Below are 20,604 nucleotides of genomic sequence, written 5' to 3'. Positions count from 1 at the left end.
GCTGACTTATTTCTTCGGACATATGGGAAAAAATGTGTACAATAAACTCACTTGTATTTATTTTTGCAACAACAAAAATTAAAAGATACCACTTATTTACATAAATTTGTTTTAATTAATTTTCTGAATAAAATTGGTAATGAGCGCAAATTCTAGTGGTTTAGAGCAACGTTGTTACGCTCTCCGCAGTCTTGGCATGAAAAAGGAACAGGAGTGCTATCGCGCTCTTCGCATTTTTCGCGCAACATAAGAAGAGAGATAGTTGTTGACAATCGTTTTTACAGATAGTTGTTGACAATCGATAACCGTGAAAAACGAGCAACAAGAGGCTCGAATAATCGTATCTTCTCTTCCCAAATTGTCCATTTCTCTGCACAATCTGAGCGTCAGTAAGGGAGACATTACTGCATTTCTTGCGAAGCGACGATCGCGGTAAAAATCTACACGGTGTCCGATTAATTCTATCGACATCCCTAGGCTCCTCGGAAAATACAATGCTTTCTAATGCAAATATATCCTCGACTTCCGATTGCTCGAGAAAAAAAAGCAAAAAAAAAATGGAAAACGAGAAATATACGTATCGTCTTTGTTCCAGGTGTCTGCACGGACTCGGGAGGATTCTCGCGCGTACTTGGGCCGACGTGTTACGAGGTGAGTAACACCCTGCCGAAAATTCGGGCCGGATCTCCGCCGGCTTCTGTTGTAGCCGTGTAGAACGCGGAAACTACCGTGAAGTATCGTTTCAACGATAGTATCCGATGGAATATCGATTTCGGGGCAGGAACAATTAACCCGACAAAATTACCTGTAACAGGATCGTAATAGATCGATTATTGCGTTTCCTTGCACGATCTTAGGGATATTGTGGCGGTGATTCGGGGGAGAGGAGGGGCGGTAACTTGTTGCGGGACAATTTTCATGGAATCCGAGAGAGGCGTACGAACTATTTCAAACCCTCGACTAGCTGCGCTGTCAAAATTGCGCGGTTGCTAGCTTTCGCCTCTAATAAGCTAATAAATGGGCGCACTGACTCTAGCATGTTGGTTTTATTTATAAGTGAATTCTTTCGAGTCTCTGATCGAACCGTGATGTACGAAGGAACGAAGAAGCATGCGACTGTGGGTTACAAATATAAATAGCGAAGTTCCTCGACGCCCTATATTAGGGGAAGCAGTTTAGACAACGACCTGCAGGAACCGATCGAGAAAGTATACTAACCGAAAGACTGTGGTCGTAAGTGTCACACAAATGTACTGGAATGAAATAGAAAATATGTAGAAACTTTGAGCGATCGGAGAAAAGTCAGTTTTAAAAAATATTCTCATAACGCGTAATTTATTCAGTAGCAGCCAATTGAACACGTGGCTTAGTATACAAATATAAATAGCAAGCTTCCTCGACGCTTTGTATCAGGGGAAGCAATTTAGACAACCGATGCAAAACCGAAAAACTGCAGGAACCGATCACGATCAAGAAAGTATACTAACCGTAAGAACCCCTAATCGCGTAAATGTGACACAAATTTACTGAGATCAAATAGAAAATATGTAAAAACTATGAGATGGTCATACAGTGGTCGGTTTCCTTAGAAAGAGCAAAGAGAAATCAGCTTTAAAAAATATTCTCATAATGTGTAATTTATTCGGTAGCAGTCGATTGAACACGTGGCTTATTATTTACTATGATCTTCTTTAGTATTTAATCATTTTTGGGCCACATGGCTTCAAAGTAGCCCGTCTGCAAATTATCCTAATTTTATATCATCGTTTATGATTATTTTGTTCCTTGAAAATGAATAATTTTTACAGGATTTAATGTACTTCGTATGTGCTTTAATTATGTCACGGGACACTTTTTTTATCACTGACATTTTTTGAGTCGTGTCCAATTGAATATGTTGAATTTTCATTCGATATTTCGGTGTTCGCTTTGATCGCATTTCGAAGAACGATGCCTTATATTAATGACAAAATAAAGATTGGCTGTTATTAGCTGCTACTGCAGAAATCGTCTAATAATGATGCTAAAATTTGAATAGGTTGAGCAAAATATCAACATTTCGGCCGTTCGCATTCTATTGAAACTAATGAGAATAATCATAAATGTTTTCACAAATAATAAACAGTAAAAACGATAAACGTTTTCAAAATGTTTTACAAAATTTTCGTTTGGATTACACTTTTTTTGCTCGCATCCGACCAATTCACGTCGAGTACGAGGAAAAGAACGATTAATAAATCAAATTCAATTAAATCGAAGTGAAAAAATATTGCATCTTTAAAAAATTTGTTTACGAACAAATTGAAAACGCTGCATTCTGTTTTCATTATTCTACTCCAACAGAAACCCAAATATATATATACTATCAATATAAAGTGAAAAAGTGAGGCTCGAATATATAATCTTATTTTTTATACACATGTTCTTTTCCGCTTTTTCTACGAAAACCGACCACTCGTGCACAAGCCCGATCATTCATAATTAACCACGACGAAACCGAGCCTCCGAATGTTCGATTGCACAACAATGGAAACAGTCTACCACGGTCACAATTCCCGTATAACAGTTCACGCTATCTTATCGTATCCCAATATTAATGTTTCGAGTCGATAGGCGCTTATTGGTCAGCCGCGATACCGATATTTATCGACACATATTGATAAGCTTATCGGGGCGAACAGCTCCATCGAGCGAGCGCGGGTGTTTGAGCAACGACGACACGATTTATCGATATAAGATACAACATCAGGCGCAGGCTCCTTCGGGGCGATGCTTTCGTTTTCCAGCATCGCGGAATAAATATATTCCATTCGTGCACTCGACGGGACTCACTGTCAATTCGGTAGCCTCTCGAACAATATTTATTTAGCCGGTATCGATTTCGTTGGCATGATATTGGTTTCCCGTGCCGTTGCCTCTATTTTCCCGAGCTCCGTCTCGCTCCTCCGCCAGCTCGATCGTCCGCTAAACCTACTATCGCGCGCTCCCAAAACATCCCCATTGCTGTTTCTTGCAGGCCACCGCGGTACATCGTTCCCAGATTCGACGCTGGCTAATTCATAAACATTCACGAGCCTTTTTGTACCGATCCGAGTATCCTTAAACGGTTTGTCGCGCGCAGAATACGGTGATGTCTCCCTAACTGACGCTCGGATTGTCCGCAAAAATGGACAATTTAATAATATATAATAAAAATTAATATATATATAAAATAATATATAAAATATATATAATAAATAATATATATATAAAAATTCTGGAACAGTTATTTAAGTTTCTGCTTTAGCGTGCAACTGAGGATTAAGTCTTTTTAGGCGAAGAGTTCAGGAACCATTTCGCTTCGGAGATAATTCTAAATAATCTTATAATCATATCTCTTCTTCAAGAATCGTTGTTTTTATAAGAAATCGAGATAAACGATGGAAGAAAGTGCAACCGGAGCTTGTCGCAGCAATAAACAGGTACAGTAATGTCTCTCTAATTGACGCTCAGACTGTCTACAAAACTGGACAATTTGGAAAGAGGAGATACGATTATTCGCGCCCTGCAGCTCGTTTTTATAATTGTTGACAGTTCCAAGACTATAGAAACGAGCCGCAAGGCTCGAACAATCGTATCTCCTCTTCCCAAATTGTCCATTTTTGTAGACAGTCTGAGCGTCAATTAGAGAGACATTACTGTACCTGTTTATTGCTGCGACAAGCTCCGGTTGCACTTTCTTCCATCGTTTATCTCGATTTCTTATAAAAACAACGATTCTTGAAGAAGAGATATGATTATAAGATTGTTTAGAACTATCTCCGAAGCGAAATGGTTCCTGAACTCTTCGCCTAAAAAGACTTAATCGTCAGTTGCACGCTATAGCAGAAACTTAAATAACTGTTCCAGAAAAAAATTGTACAAAGTCCGCGCATTTCGTCAAGCTTGACAGTTTTTAATATGACAAACATGGCCTCACATTTAAAGGGTTGCAGTAGCGAGGGTGCGTCAAACATAAAATCTAGAAACGTTATCTTAAAGTAGAGGTCACAAGCTTTAATTTAAAAAAAGTTTCGTCATCCTACGATAATTTCTCGCGGAATTATCGTCGGTCAAATTTGGCCAATTTTTATCTAAAATTTCCTATGCTATCATTTTTAAAAATTGAGGCCAAATTTTGAGATAAGTTAAAAGTTAGGTTAAAAGTTAAAGCCTTTTTTAAGTTAAAAGCCAAAAAATACCTGTTACATCGGAACCGATTGAAAATTTTCACTTTCATCGAAACCGTGAAACAGACTTCCAGTAAATATAAAATCAAAAAAAATAATTCTATACGAGAAATGAAGAATTTATTAGAAAAAGCACAATTACCAACGCGACATTAAGCGAGACTAAATTATTTCTAACTCGACAAGAACGAGTGCAATACGTGGCAGCGTTTAGTTCGTAAAAACTCGATTATGATCGTCCGTAAATATTGTCCACTCTGTCGTCTCAATTTGGATGGTGTTCCCGACTCCGGATCGTCCTCCGTTATTGCCGTCAACACGCGGATAACAACCCGTATCCCAGTTGGCACACGGTGGCTTTAATTAACGGCATTAACGCATATCCAGGCTCGGAGCGGCGCCGTACTTTCAGTCGTATTACAAGCACCACGCTCGTAACGTTAAATCAAGTTTTTGCCGGCGATAGCGCGGTCGAAGCGCGGAAACACGTCGCGGTTCTCCGGTTTTATTTCCGCGGGGACCGCGGACGGAGTTCCTATACGCGATCTCGAATTCCCGCGCGTTAACCTTGAACCGTCCGTCGACAAGGTGTCCTAATCAACCGTGTTTTATGATGCCCCCCACCCCCACCCCGCATAATGGATTCGTAGAAATGCTCGCGGTGCCAGCGGATTCTGCGGTCGTCCGCATCGTGGCGACGAAATCCGTCGTTGAGACAACATTACGAAGGCCGAGTTCGAATTCTGCAAATGATACGATATGTATGCTTTTAATAGGGTAAGTGATGATTCAGGTTGATCAGGTTTCGCGATGAAGGCGAAGTTTCATTAGAGAAAATAAGGCCTTTTACGCCAATGGATTGAGAACGCGAGCTACGCCTGTTATTCTTTAACTCGAATGTTTACTTTTCTTAAAATATTGCATCTTTGAAAGCACGAACTTCGTTAACCCTTTCGCTCCGAACGACGGATATATCCGTCATCCATATGAACACTCGCGGAGCCGAACGCCGGATATATCCGACATCCACATGATCGCCCTCTGGGGACGAACGCCGGATATATCCGACATGCTGGTAAAATCGCAACCTAATTTTTGGACTGCACCGCCTCTTGTTACTATTGCGTGAATCTTTTGACGAAACAAACAAACGACAGTCCGAAATAAACGACACACCATTCAAGTTATATTTGTTCTACCTGCATTTCCCATTATTATTGTGTTACATGTCATAAAGGGATAGAAAATCGAAAGTACTAACTTTAGGACTAATTATTATGTATTATGTTTTGTATTATGAATATTATGTTTTATTTTATTACTGTATATTATATATTATTTCTTCACTTTTTCCATTGTTAATGAAACTTTTTTTACCTATTAAATAACTTTATATCTTATGCAGAAATTATAACTATATTGTTTTAAAGAAAAATCCCTTTTCTTCCCAAATACACTATCCACGCGCAATGTGCACAATTTCGGCGGGTGGTTCCGTTCAGGAGGGGCGCTACGGCGGACTGAACCGCCGTAGCGAAAGGGTTAAAAAGGAACCATACGTGTGCATATATTACCGCGATTATGTACCTATTACTGCGAGCCAAATACTGCGGACGTTCCGATTACAGTATAATGTCTCTTATATATTTATATTGTATATAAAATGTTAGATTTTATTACCTTTAGAAAATACCGCAGCATTCGGCGCGACCGCAGTAATACCCACACTTACCCTAATAGAGAATCGATTGCGAAAGCTGAGCTTCGTCTGTTCCGGGGTTGTTTGCCGACGAAGAAAACGGGCGAGCGAAACAACGAATCGGTAGAGAATCTGCAACACCTTCTCTTGTAAAGTAGGTAGCATTTGTATCCTTGAAATTGTCTATTTTCGTTATAAACTGCTCGAAGTGGAACATTTCCCGGCGAAGAAAAGTTTTTAATAACTCCGGCGAAACTTGGCGCAGCGAACTTTTTAATTGGCTCTCGTATGAAATTATGATAAGCGTCGCCATTCATTCGGTCTTCAACGAACGCGACGGCAGCTTTCTCGTTGAAGCCGATGCTCGTTCACGTCATTCTAACCTAATTACCCATCAGAAGCCGTGCATATCTCGTGCGTCTCATTTTATACATTCTGCGGCGACGCTGATAAGCGATCGATTTCAAATTCTAATAAACGTTCGCGACAAATTTCATTTATTTATTATCGATACTGCAACAATTTACCGTGTATCCTGCTCTCCGTTTTCATGTCGTATCGTAAGTCGAAAGAACGGCTTTCAGACCTTGTAAGTTACACGAGTATCGATCTTTTGACGCTGTAAAACCAGAGAGCGAAGGATTCCTTTGACCTAGAATAAGCTGTGGTACAGGTGACGGTATAATTTCCAGGAAACTGCGACCGAATATTTCGCTGCACTCGGAACAGCTCTTCTGCTTTTTTCTCCGATTCTGCTTTTTTTGCATTTTATCCTTTACTTGTCTGCGCCTATTATTTGCGTGATATTAACAAATAGTTATACAGTTCGTTTATTATATTGCACGGCTTTCGATACTTTCAGCGACAAGCTTGCAATGATCACGTGCATTTTCTTAAATCTGAAATCGATTTAATAGACGTTATAAATATATAAATGATCCATGAATTACTATTTAAGATTTATGATTAAGTATACGTTATAAATATATAAATAATCCATGAATTACTATTTAAGATTTATGTTAAAGTACATTCATTTTACTGTATAGCGAATAAATCTCGTCTGAGATTTGAAAGCTTATAGTAAAAGAAAAGATTTAATAGACGTGGATTAAGAGTTAATCAGAGTGGATTAAGAGTTACAGGATGTCCCATAATTATGGTATTTCCGAGAAATGAGACATTCCTGAGGTGATTTTAAGTAACTTTTTCCTTAGAGAGAATGCAATCCGCGGCATTGTTTACGAGTTATTAACGAAAAACATTGACCAATGAGAGGCGAGCGCGCCTAGCTCTAAGCGGCCGAGCCAATCAGCGGAACTGGGCTTCACGGTCCGTTGGCTCGGTCGCCTTGCGCTCGTCTCTTATTGATCACGGTTCTTCATTAATAACTCGTAAACGAAACCGCGGATTGCAATTTCGCTAAGGAAAAAGTTATTTCAAATGATCTCTCAGGAACCCCTGATTTCCCGGATGTACCACAATTTTTGGGACACCCTGTACATGTACCCGGAAAGACACTGGTATTGCGATTTTTAGAGAGTCCTTCGATTTCTTCCTACAAGTATAATTTCAATCCGTATAATTTCAAAAAATACTTTTAAATTTTATATTAAAAATATTTATATTATATTTATCAATATTAATTAATACCATAAAATTCAAAATTTTATATGCTTTTACAATAAAATATAATTAAGAACATCTAACCCTTCAAAAATAATATATATTTATTAACAAACCATATTCACATTTTTGCGAATATCGTCGCTTCTAAGATGCGAAGATGCATCCAAAATTGCGCGAAGAATTTCTGCCTGTCGACTTTCTGTATTTTATACGCGCGATTTGGCTGCCATTCTCCAAAACTGGAGTCCCTGAGTCGAGTTTCGATTTTCGTTCCGTGCGGATCGAGCGACTTGAACATTTCAAACAGCCGTAACTCCGTCGATTTCGCGAATCGGAGGTGGTTCGCGTTCGTACGCTTTCGCGTCTCTTTATCGTCGCGCGTTCGTCGCGACGGCACGGCCGCGCCAATCAGCGGGATCTTTAAATGTTGAACAGCAACGATCCGCACCGATAGTTACACGGCGGCGCTGAAATATCGTCGAAAATAACTCAACCGTGCGGCGGATCGGTGTCGACTGGATCCGACACGAGCGAACCGGGTCGCTCTAATAACATGAATAATAGGTGTCACAGAGGATGGTCACGCAATCCTAATGGCTTTATCGACACGGCGTACCGCGGGAAACAATGTAGGCATTCGGGGTGATTATAATCTCATAACGAAATAGTGTCGTTCATCTTCGCTAATCACGATCCCGTGTTGCTTGTGTTTGAGGAACTCGCGTGAGGGCCGCACGCCGCTTCGACAAATTGTTGGCAAACCTCTTCAATCGTCACACCGCGCGCTGTTCCGGCCCGCTGTCGGCGAACGAGGCGCCCGGGAAACGTTAACTCTGAATGGAATCGCTTGTAATACTTACATCTGCGATCTGCGAGCGCGAACCAGGGACATCGATATCGCCGTCGAACGAACTCGGTAGCGTAAGTCGCGTTTTTGAAAATTTTGATTCGCGTCTTGAAATGTAATCTACAGGATTCTTCGGGTCATTCGAAGTAACTTTTTCCTCAGCGAAAATGCAATCCGCGGCTTCGTTTACGAGTTATTAACGAAAAACGGCGGCCAATGGGAGCCAATGGGCGGAACTGGGCTTCGTGCGCGCGTTGACTGGGCCGTCTCGCGCCAGCCGTCCTCGCCTCTTATCGGTCAGCGTTTTTCGTTAATAACTCGCGAACGAAGCAGCGGATTGCGTTTTCGCTAAGGAAAAAGTTACTTGAAATTACTTCAGGAATTTCCTGTTTCTGGATTGAGAGTTATAAAGTTAGTATAAATTAGCTTAACTCGAAATTATCTTAACAATAAATTTCAGTAAATAATATCAGTGAATAATATTCAGTAAATAATATAAATAATCATGATATAATAATCAATAAAATTCAGTAAACGATGCACGCGTTAGTAAGCAACAATACTCCTTGATTTTCGCAATCAGGAATGATTCTAACCTAGTCGAATGCTTCCCAAAATCTAAGAATGATGCTCTGTTAAGACAAAAAAAGTTAGATATCACAGATTAAATCCACGTCGATCGGTATATCGATGATTAACTAACAGTCCGATAAACCCTACGATTGTCATAATTCAACCAATTCCTGGATCTCGTTTACGATTCGAGCTGTAAACAGCGCGCAGTCGAGTTACGCGGCGAAATTTGTCAGAAATTAGAAGCTAAATGTTACAACCCCGAGGTTCTATAATACTTTACGCTCCGACGAGTCGTCCGAACATTTTCTTTACGAGGTGTTCTTAGTACGGCCATTGCGATGTCGCATCCTCAATACCGTGCCGCGGCGAGGCGATGCATTTGCATAACGATCGCCGCTATGGAAACACAAACTGCGTCGTAAATAGACCATCCCGGGCTGATCTAGACGACGCTGTTACGTCTGCGGCGTATCATTAGCTTCGCAATCTGTCGAACGTGCTCGAAAATTAATTTCCACGTTCTGGACTCGCTGGAAAAATTAATCGCGACGATACGACGCAACCGCTGGATAAATTGGTGAAACTTCAATCTGTCGGATGAAATTATTTCTATAATTATGAATTTCTATAATATTAATTATATAACTACAATATTAATAATTATATATTATTACTATATATAATATATATAGTATTACTATATTATTACTATATATAATATATATAGTATTACTATATTATTACTATATATAATATACTATAATATTAATTAAAAAACTATAATTTCTATAATAATGAATAATTATGAATTATTTCAACGTAAATCTAATTAGTACGTATAAAAATCGGCCGATTCGACGATTTCCAATCGTCGGCTAGATAAACAGATTTAAGAGAATTTTCCAATGTAAATTGCGCTTTTGTTTAACTTTCTTCGGAATTGTTTCATGACGCAACCATAACGTCTTTTGCAGTCGTATTTATAAGGAAACATGTAATAAAAATTTGTTGCGTGAAAAAACATTAAACTCGATGGCACTGGTTAATTTGGATCAGCTGTAATAATAGCTGTAACCCGCTGTACCAGCTGTAATTTTCTATTACAATTTAAGAATTCAGTCGTATTTTTGAACCCACAGTCTTCCAAAAAATGTAAAAGAAAAAGTAATTCGATTTTTTCAAAGATTCGCGCTGGAATATCTGCTCGAAGTAGTCTCGCAATCGACGCGGACGTTCCTTTTTTTTTTACGATCCCTAAAGATCTACAGTCCACTTATCAACGTCTCGGACTGGGCGGGCCGAGCCGGGAAACCGGTAATTTATTCGAAAAGTTGAAAGCGCCAAATGGTAGACACTCGGCGAATCAATGTAATATCTTGAACGCCCGCTGGATGATAAACGAGCGAAGACCCGGCACCGCGCGCGCGCGCGCGCGATTATTTACAGCCAATCAGTGGGCGAAACCTATCTGGCGGACAGACGCATAAACGCTCGTAGATCGCCGCGATTGACGCCGGGGATAATCGAACTGACGAAGCAGGATTGATAGAAGGACGCGTGACGTTCAACGGGATGGCGGCTGGTGAGAGCTAACCTATCGTTCCCGTTGCCATGATCTCCTTCGACAACTCGGATTTCTCCTTGAGGACGATCAGAATTATCCTGATCCATTCGCTGACTCGACTATTTTCGACTAATTCATTAACGTCGATCGATCTTGCTTGGAAGTACAGTAATTCTCCATAATTCGCGTTTAGATTGCGCAGAAAAATGGATCATTTTGGAAGGGGAGATTACGATTATTCGAGTCTCGCGGCTCGTTTTTTTAATTGTTAGAAAATCAGTAACTATAAAAACGAGCCGCAAGGTTGGAACAATCGTATCTTCTATTCCCAAATTGTCCATTTTTGTGCGGAATCAGAGCGACAAGTAGGGAGAATTTACTTGCATCGGTGAACCTGGGAGATTTTTATCAAAATTAAAGTTTCTCTGTATTATTTGCAAGGAGAAATGTATTTTTTCTCTCAATAATATTAATAACTTGAGACTAATACGACGTCTCAAGTCTATAAAATGTTTTTATTCAAATTTGTAATTGTTGACAATTCGGTAATTATAAAAACGAGCCGAAAAGCCCGAATAATGGTGTCCCCTCTTCCCGAATTGTCCATTTTTGTGTACAATTAGAGCGTCAATTAGAGAGAATTTACTTGCACCGGTGAGATTTTTATCCAAATAAAAATTATTTTATATTATATGCAAGAACAAATATATTTCTTCTCTCAATAATTTTAATAACCTGAGACTAATACATAAAATGTTTCTATTCAAATTTATAGTTGTTAACAATTCGGTAACAATAAAAACGAGCCGCAAGACTCGAATAATCGTATCTTCTATTCTCAAATTGTCCATTTTTGTGCGCAATCAGAGCGACAATTAGGGAGAATTTACTTGCATCGGTGAACCTGGGAGATTTTTATCAAAATTAAAGTTTCTCTGTATTATTTGCAAGGAGAAATGTATTTCTTCTCTCAATAATATTAATAACTTGAGACTAATACTAAATTAGAATTATTTTATATTATTTGCAAGAACAAACGTATTTCTTCTCTCAATGATATTAATAACTTGAGACATCTTATATAAATCCATAAAATGTTTCTATTCTCCTCTTCTCGAATTGTCTACTTTTGTGTGGAATTAGAGCAACAATTAGAGATTATTAGATCTTCGTGCAACGGCAACATTTTCTAGGATAGCTTCTGAGAACTGCGGTCGCATAGAAATTCAGTTCTCCGTTTATTAGTTTGACTTAGTTGAACAGGATACGACAATCTTCTACAGTTTCCACCGTTTTATGATTTCCGCAGTTATTTTCGTCAGAGATGCGCAAAGAACCGCGGGTCTAGGAATAAGCGGGCCGAGGATCTTTATGCATTCACGGCATAAGCAAACGTTTCAAATTCGGGAGAATGCGCGCGTGCATAAAAATTCATCATATTTTTACTTTATATTTATCACGAGGAATTTTGTCTTGACTAGAGTCTATGTTATCGTAAAATTGTGCACGAAAATGGGGATTTTTGCAGGAACCTCCGCAATATAAGGATTCGACGCTTCGTTCAATTTTCTTCGTTTATCGACTGCAGTGGATCATCCATTGTTACTAGAACGCGGATCATCGTGCGAAATAAAATGTTTCTACGTTGACTGTTAAATCGAAATGTATTTGTTTACTCGTCAATGTCAACCTGTTAGAAATAATGTGTGTTCTGATTATTTAGGTCTTCGACGCATATTCTAGTCTTTTTCAATAAAATATTTTAGGATATAATATTTTATTATTATTATATTTTTATTAATATTTATTATATTTATATTATTTATTATATTTTATTCTATTAGGATATAATATTCGATATAATATTTTAGGACTTTAGAAAGTCTTCGTCCACAAATTTCTCACAGGACTGTATTTCATCTATTACATCTGTTAATTTGTTTATCTTTCATTTCAAAGCCTACGAGTTTATCGATGCATCGGCTTTCCTGCTTTACAGTCCTACACGTTTCGTTGTACATGGTGCCCCATAATACCCATAACCATAATACTCGGAAAGGGATGATTCCTCAGGTGATTTGAAGTAACTTTTTCCTCTGCGAAAATGCAATCCGCGGCTTCGTTTGCGAGATATTAACGAAAAACAGCAACCAATGAGAGATCGCGTACGGCTGACGCCCCGCCCTCGCCACCACTGTCAGGCGGCCCAGCGCACGAAGCTCAGTTCCGTTGATTGGCTCGGCCGCCTCGCGCCAGCCGCGCTCGCCTCTCATTGGCCAGCGTTTTCCGTCAATAACTCGTAAACGAAGCCGCGGATTGAATTTCCGCAAAGGAAAAAGTTGCTTCAAATCACCTCAGGAATCACCCCATTCCCAGGAATCAACACAATTACGGGACACTTTGTAGAATACAGGATATCATATATCATAATTCGACCGGGTAGTTCGCTTTCGAATTCCGCGCAACCGGTTCGCGAGATAATCAGTTTTTCAGCCCGGGCGAGAAAGCAGATTGAAATTCCAACGAAGGGCGAAGCGGAGTGTCGGGGTCCGGGGAGGGGGGGGGGGTCCATAAGTTCGGTCATTACGCGTACACAAAGGTCAGCTAATTGGACCGAGCATTATGGGACGGTGAAGCGATCCCGGCTAAGAAGACCGGGCGGACGCGCGCGAGCAGCTCGCCGCGGCGACGGGTACTCGCGACCAGTCGAGGATAATTAAGCGTGTAACCGAATAGGAGCGCGCTCGAGTTCGTCGACGTGTACACGCTCCCGGTCCACGGGCACGGGGAACTTGCGCGGAAGGAGTTTAGCGCGGCGCCGCCTGTGTGTTCTGATTCGGATGCCCTCCGGCCAGTCACTTACCTCCGACTAATCCGGATGTAATTTTAAATGGAACAGTTTCCGCGAGTTTAATAAAGCAGGCCGTTCGCGCGGCCGCACGCTGCGTTGACGGCAACAAGTTCAAATTGCGCGGCGCCCGCTGTCTTCTCCGACCAGCACCCCGGCGACCTGTCTCTCGTTCGCCATAATTCTTCGAGCCGCCCTCGTATCGACTTCTGCGGCCGGAACACGATCCTTTGACCTCGGTTTTTCTCTGAAGATATTTCTTCCCTGAAACAGGAACCCTCTATGGTCTCCTCCATTTTCCGGAATTTTCTTTAGCGTAATCGCGCTGTGCAGTTTTGCGACACGTTTGTGAAAGCTGCGAACGACGTTTAATTGTGGCATTATTGGCGAATATAATGTGAATCAGCAGAGTATAAAAACGTAAAATATTATAATGTATTATATTATATTATATATTTCTATAAATATTATAATACATATAATGTTATATTATATTCTATATTTCTATAAATATTATAGTATATATAATGTTATATTATATTCTATGTTTCTATAAATATTATAATATATATATATATAATATTATATTATATTCTATATTTCTGTAAATATTATAATATATATAATATTATATTATATTCTGTATTTCTATAAATATTATAATATATAATGAAAAATGTTTTAAAAAACTATGAGAGAAGTATAGTTTAATTATTAGCGCGCGTGTGAGATGTTATTGAATCTCATTTCGAGTGTCGATGATCGTAACTATTAACTAAATATTTATAATTTTATATACTTTATACATTATATATATATTATTTTTTTATTTATACACTATATTCTATATATTATATATTATATTTATATATTTTATATATAAAGTTCTTATTATAGCATTGCTGTTGTCTTTTAGTACTCTATATTATTATATATTATTTATGTCTTACATATACACTACATTTATATATTTTATACATATAAATATAATAGTTACCATTTAGTTTGCATTATTATAAATCCGACAGTGCAAAGATCGATGCGTGGCTTACTGGAAGGGTTGAAGGGAGACTCTTAGGTAATTATATGAATTTAATGGAAAACGGACGACGTTGAAAATTAGTATCAATCGGAAGATACAAGTTCAGAAGATGTTTTGCGTATTCTGCTAGGGAATATTATATTCAATTGTGAAACGAACGATTCTGACGAGCCGATGTCGATAGCGTTCCCCGGACAAAATACCGAACCCATTTATCTGCAAGTCAAATTTTGGATTTACTCAAGACATTATCTAGCAGAGTACAGTGTGTGTCCCCGCCTTTAAGATCGATCTCCGCTTGTACGCGTCTTGTCGAGGCCGCTTGATAAACCACAATTGAACTACACGCGCCGATAAGCTTTTCACGGCTGGCATCGATAGTATTGGTTCAGGATTTCCTCCGGTGATCTCTTTGAAGATACTTCAATGCTGTATTGACAGGTAACTACACAGCAGATAGCGCGAGTTGACGTTTCCGATCGACTTCCGGTTCGACGTTCGCGCGCGTTCCACGTTCGCGCCCGAGCGTGTTTTGTTTCGGAAAGTCGAGCGGCGGAATTGGGGTTGTTGATAGCGAAAAAATTAGGGGAAATATCGCGGGGATGTTCGCGTTTGCCGGGGTCAAATATGGGGGTAATGCGGGCCTCGTTAAATTTTAGCAGCGCAGAGTACGCGAGCGCGGGAGTACGAGTAATTAGCTCTTCAATAATTAAACGTGAACGTCGTTTATAAAATGTTTATTTAATTTCTGAAAATACAGCTTTCTCGCACAAGTAATTAAATCGTAATATTCTCTATAAGAGATTTGATTCGATCTTTTAAGTTGACGTATTTATATGTTCATTTACAAAATGATATAAATTTTACTTTAAACGATTAAAGTTTAATCATTATTTCGAATGTTTCGTTGAATTATTTAATTTAATACGAAGATATTTATTGAAAAAGGATTAAACTATGATAATTATTCGCCGAATGGTACAAATTTTGTTCCAAATGATTGTATATCTCGCGATGCTATTTATCGAAATCAATTCTCAAATTTCATACAAAGCGTAACCACTTGCAAAATAACATCAGCTTCATTACAAATAACCAACCGTCAATAATTATTTATAAAATTTCACTTAACTGTTAACATTAATATCAATTTACTATGAACTAATAACATAATACGCCTTATTATCCATTATTACTGTCATCGGTAATTTGGAGCCATAAATAAGCTACAAAGCTGATTGCAGCACAAATTTTAATTTAGCGGAGCTTCTGCAAACAGTGAACAGCAAGCGCGAATGCACATAATTCCGTCTTCAACCCTCTCGTCGCGCTGAACCGAAACAGAGAAAAAGTGATGAAAGAACCGACGATCCTAAAAAATTGAAAAAAATTACTAAGTTAATTATCAACAAAACTATTAACAAAATAGAAAAAATTCTCCCAAATTCTCCCAGGACTAACCTACAACTCAGAAAGCAAATGGCGTCGTCAGAACCACGTACCACGTCCCAACCACGTATCAACACCAAGTATCCTATGAAAAGTTGCTTTAATATCTCGAAAACTAATAAACACCCGCAGCCGTAATTTCACATGCACAAGATCCTCTCCACCGTTCCCTTAAACCCTCGAAATTTCGCTTTATTACGACGAGGCCGCCGCGCCCTGTTACAATCTCAGTGTGACACACGAACCTTCAGACCCTCGTCGAGAGGAGCACGATCCAGCACTCAAACGGTCAGGAACCAATTAGAAAAGTAAGCTGAAAATAGTGCTCAGCTCTGACGCGAAGCAGCAGTAACAACAGCAGTAGCAGCAGTTGTGAGGCGACCTTTACGTCGTGGCGGAATAAGCAGAAAATAGTGCTCAGCTTTGACATGAAGCAGCAGTAACAACGGTAGCAGTAACAGTAGTTGTGAGATGACCTTTACGCCGTGGCGGAATAAGCAGAAAATTGTGCTCAGCTCTGGCACGAAGCAGCAGTTGTGAGGCGACCTTTACGCCGTGGCGGAATGTAAATCGGAAAATAGTGAAAGAAAATAGTGCTCAGCTCTGACAAGAAGCAGTAGTAACACCAGTAGAAGTAACAGCAGTTGTGAGATGACCTTTACGCCGTGGCGGAATAAGCATAAAATAGTGCTCAGTTCTGACACGAAGCAGCAGTAACACCAGCAGCAGTTGTGAGGCGACCTTTACGCCGCGGCGGAACCCTCGGCACCTGCGAGAAGGTGCAAGCTACGAGTATGGGATTTTCATGTAGCCGGAGGACGGTGAGACGTCGTCCGTCGTCCTCGTCGACGACGCGGAACCGTCGTTCTGCCGGGTTCGTTCTGCGCGATGTTCGCCGTCGGTTTCGTTTCTCCCGTGGCTGCGGAATAAATGGCGGGTCTCGGACGGCCTTATTTCTCCGCGGCGCCCTCCCCCGCCCCGCACCTATTTTTCTCCCTTTCGCACCTTGACGGTCGCGAGGGTGGCGCCCGGTCGCGACGGACGCGCCCCGGCAGAGGAGGGGGAGGGGTTCAGTTTGGACCGTAGACGGCGGAGCTTTATATCCGCGGAAAGATAAGGACGTTCCCCTCGTAGCGGAGATTTACATGGGCCGGCGTGAAATGCAGGCGTGCCGGAATCCGGGAAACCGGGCCGGAATGCTTGGCTTTTTTGCCGGCCCGGAAACAAGGGTCCGCGCGAGCCACCACCACCGTCGTTCCGATCTTCGCGATGCGTACACCGGACGAAAGCCACTCCGCCGGAGATTTATCCTCGTTAACGGTCTAACGATCCCCGCCGACCGTTGCCGCGGTTCTTCCGCACAGTTTTTGGTCGGGCATCTCGAGAAACGTGATTCCTTGCGTGACTTACTCGCCCGAGAACCCGCCGGGAACCCGCCGGGAACCCGACGGGGATCGAACAGAGTGTACTCGTGTAAGAACGCGTGCGCGCGCGCGTGTGTATGTTCGTGTGTGTCTCCCTTTCTTCAGGAAAACGGCGGACTTCGAAATGTCGGAGGATCTTGTGTGTTACACTTGCTCGGGGCTTTCGAAGTCTCAGGATCCTGTTCAAAGTTTTTGTCCCATTGGCGAGTGTCTTCTCGATTCTTTTCGATCACTGACTTTGCCGCCCTTTCGTGGCCTGGCTTCAGAGAGATTATGTGTGAGCCGGCGGATATGTATGTACCGAGCCTGGAGAGGCCTATCTACGATGTAATGTCTCTCTAATCGACGCTCGGATTGTTCGCGAAAAAAAATGGAGAGTTTGGGAAGGGAAGATACGATTATTAGAGACTTTGCGGCTCGTTTTTATAGTTGTCGATTGTCAACGATTGTAACAACGAGGCGCAAGGCTTTAATAATCGTATATTTTCTTTGCAAATTGTACATTTTTGTTTAGAAGTTGAGGGTCAATTAGAGAGAATTTATTGCATTTTGGCAATGTGTATGATCGTTCGTGTCTCATGACAAGAGTGTAAGAATGTGGAGACATTGCAATTGAAATTATTAAAATGAATATAATGTGTGTATTATTATAATAGGAATATAATAGGAACATAATAATATAATAATAATTATAATAGGAATCTAGTAATATAATAATAATTATAATAGGAATATAGTAATATAATAATAATTATAATAGGAACATAATAATATAATAATAATTATAATAGGAATATAATAATATAATAATAATTATAATAGGAATATAATAATACATTTCTGTTTAACTATGACGAAATATTGCAATGAAGACGTATGTACTCATGAGACTACAGTAAATTCTCTTTAATTAATCCTCAGCTTGTACACAAAAATGAACAATTTCATTTCAATAATTCGTTTCTCTTTCGTTTTTACAGTTAAGAGTTGCCAACAACTATAAAAACTGCAAGGCTGGAATAATCGTATATCCTCTTCCCAAATTGCCACAAAAAAATTGGCAATTTGGGGAGAGGCGACACGATTAATTTAGCCTTGTGGCTCGTTTTTATAGTCGCCAATTGTCAGCAATTATAAAAACGAGGCGCAAATTGTCTTCTCAAATGTGCAATCCTCCCAAATTGTCCATTTTCGTGCACAATCCGAGCGTCAATTAGGAAGACTTTAGAACGTAGCTCGTTATAACCATCTGCGAGGTGGGATTAAAATTATACTGAAAATTCTGCTGCGAATTATTATGCGAATTATTGTGCACTTACGACGAAAGTATTTTGTAAACACAATATGAAACATCGAGAACACTGGAGACATTCGAAGATTGCACCGCAACAAAAATCTTTCGAAAGATCCATCAAAAATCTACTCTAAATTAAAGAACGTCTTTCAACATTAACAACAAAAATTACCCAACAGCCGTTTCTAGAAATTTCTGCTTTTAACATTGATTTTCCATAAAGATCCGCAGTCGCGAATTATAATAAAAAGGCGGCATACAAGAATATCCCATTACCGGGGCCATAAAATGTAGAAAAAGTATCGATGAAAGAAACATTTCCCACATCTTTGACGTTTCCCCTCGTTTTACAATTGGCGCACGCACGACGGAACTCGATAAATCCACCGAAGAAAATCCTGAATACAATATATAAATCCTGAATAAGTCGAAAACCCGCAGAATCCGTTTGTGTTCGAGCATTATTCATGCACAATTCTACGAATTGTTCGCGCTCCTCTCCGTTCGCCTCTTTGTCGGCAGAGACTGTCGTTATCATAGTCCGATAGTTAAAGCGAATGATCGCGAACGCCGAGGATTTAGCGTGTACGCTTTCAAAAGCTCGCGTGACGGTTTACGAGGTCGAGCAACGATAGTTAAGCTTTTTGTCCTCGGCGACGCCTATAATGAAGCGCTTAAAGGTCGGATGATAATCTGTCGAATGTTCTGACGATACGTCGCCGTCGTAAAGGCGGACGGTTACGATACCCAATCTTCTCTCGAAACCTTTCGCTTTTTATGTGGAACGTTACCGACACGCGTCCTCCGACGCGTAATTCCGACAACGCGTTCATCGGCGCGCTCGCCTATTCGAATCTGGGCCGTTCATTGGACATCGTTCGATACTCGCCGCGGTCGCGTCGCGATCAAAATCCGATTAACCAGTCGGCTGTGTTCGACGAGTATACTCGTCATGGAGAAGCGACAGTATTTTCTGTCACGACGAGTATACTCGTCGAGTATACTTGAATATACTTGATTTTTATACTTGATTTGTCCTGCGTTTTTCGTTTATTATGTATGTAGTATATGTTAATGTTAAATGAATAAGTATTATTTATGCTATATTATTATATATATAATATAATATAATATTATAATACATTATAATATTATATTATAAATATTATAATATAACTAATACAGGGTGTCCCGAAAATGTCTCGTAATCCGGAAATGGGAGGTTCCTGAGGTCATTTGAAGCAACTTTTTCCGTTGCAAAAATTTTCTCCGAGGCTTCGTTTACGAGTTATTAACGAAAAACACTGACCAATAAGAGGCGAGCTTTGCTGGCGTGCGGCGGCCCGGTCAACGAGTGTACGGAGCCCAGTTCCGCTCATTGATCTCGCCTCTGATTGGTCATTGTTTTTTGTTAATAACTCGTAAACGAAGCCGCGGATTGCGAGACATCTTTGGGACACCCTGTATATATACATATTTTATGTATGTAGATTATATATATTACTTACTTTTTTATTATTATATATTATATATATTATTTTACATATATAATATTTAGTATTATTATATATTTTACTATTAGTAACAAAATTGTTAATTTTATCAAATAAAACCGCCCTTCGATTCAATATTTTAACAGCGACGCTTACTCTGTGTTCGACGAGTATACTCGTCATTGCTAGACGATCTCGCGACACACATAGGTACGCGCTCTGAAAAGGAGGCGCCCACAGCTAATTGGTTAAAAAACAAAGGCACGGTACAACGTGCTGTTTTGTCACCCGATTACGATCGGACGATCTTGGAGAACGGACTCGGCTTCGTTTGCACCGTGCAACCGAAACGAAGTTGACGGCGGTTTAGCGATTCTGGAATCTCGCGTTCCGGGCGAACGCTTCGCCGAATCGAAAATTAAATCCCGTTTTAATTAATCATACGTTGCGTTCCCCCGTCGACTTATCGACCGTGCAATTAAACAGCGAACGAGGACCGTCGCCCCCTGCCCCCCCCCTGCCCTCCGCGCG

Source organism: Megalopta genalis, chromosome 4, assembly GCF_051020955.1.
Source record: "Megalopta genalis isolate 19385.01 chromosome 4, iyMegGena1_principal, whole genome shotgun sequence".
Classification (NCBI taxonomy): domain Eukaryota; kingdom Metazoa; phylum Arthropoda; class Insecta; order Hymenoptera; family Halictidae; genus Megalopta; species Megalopta genalis.
This window is presented reverse-complemented; position numbering follows the sequence as displayed.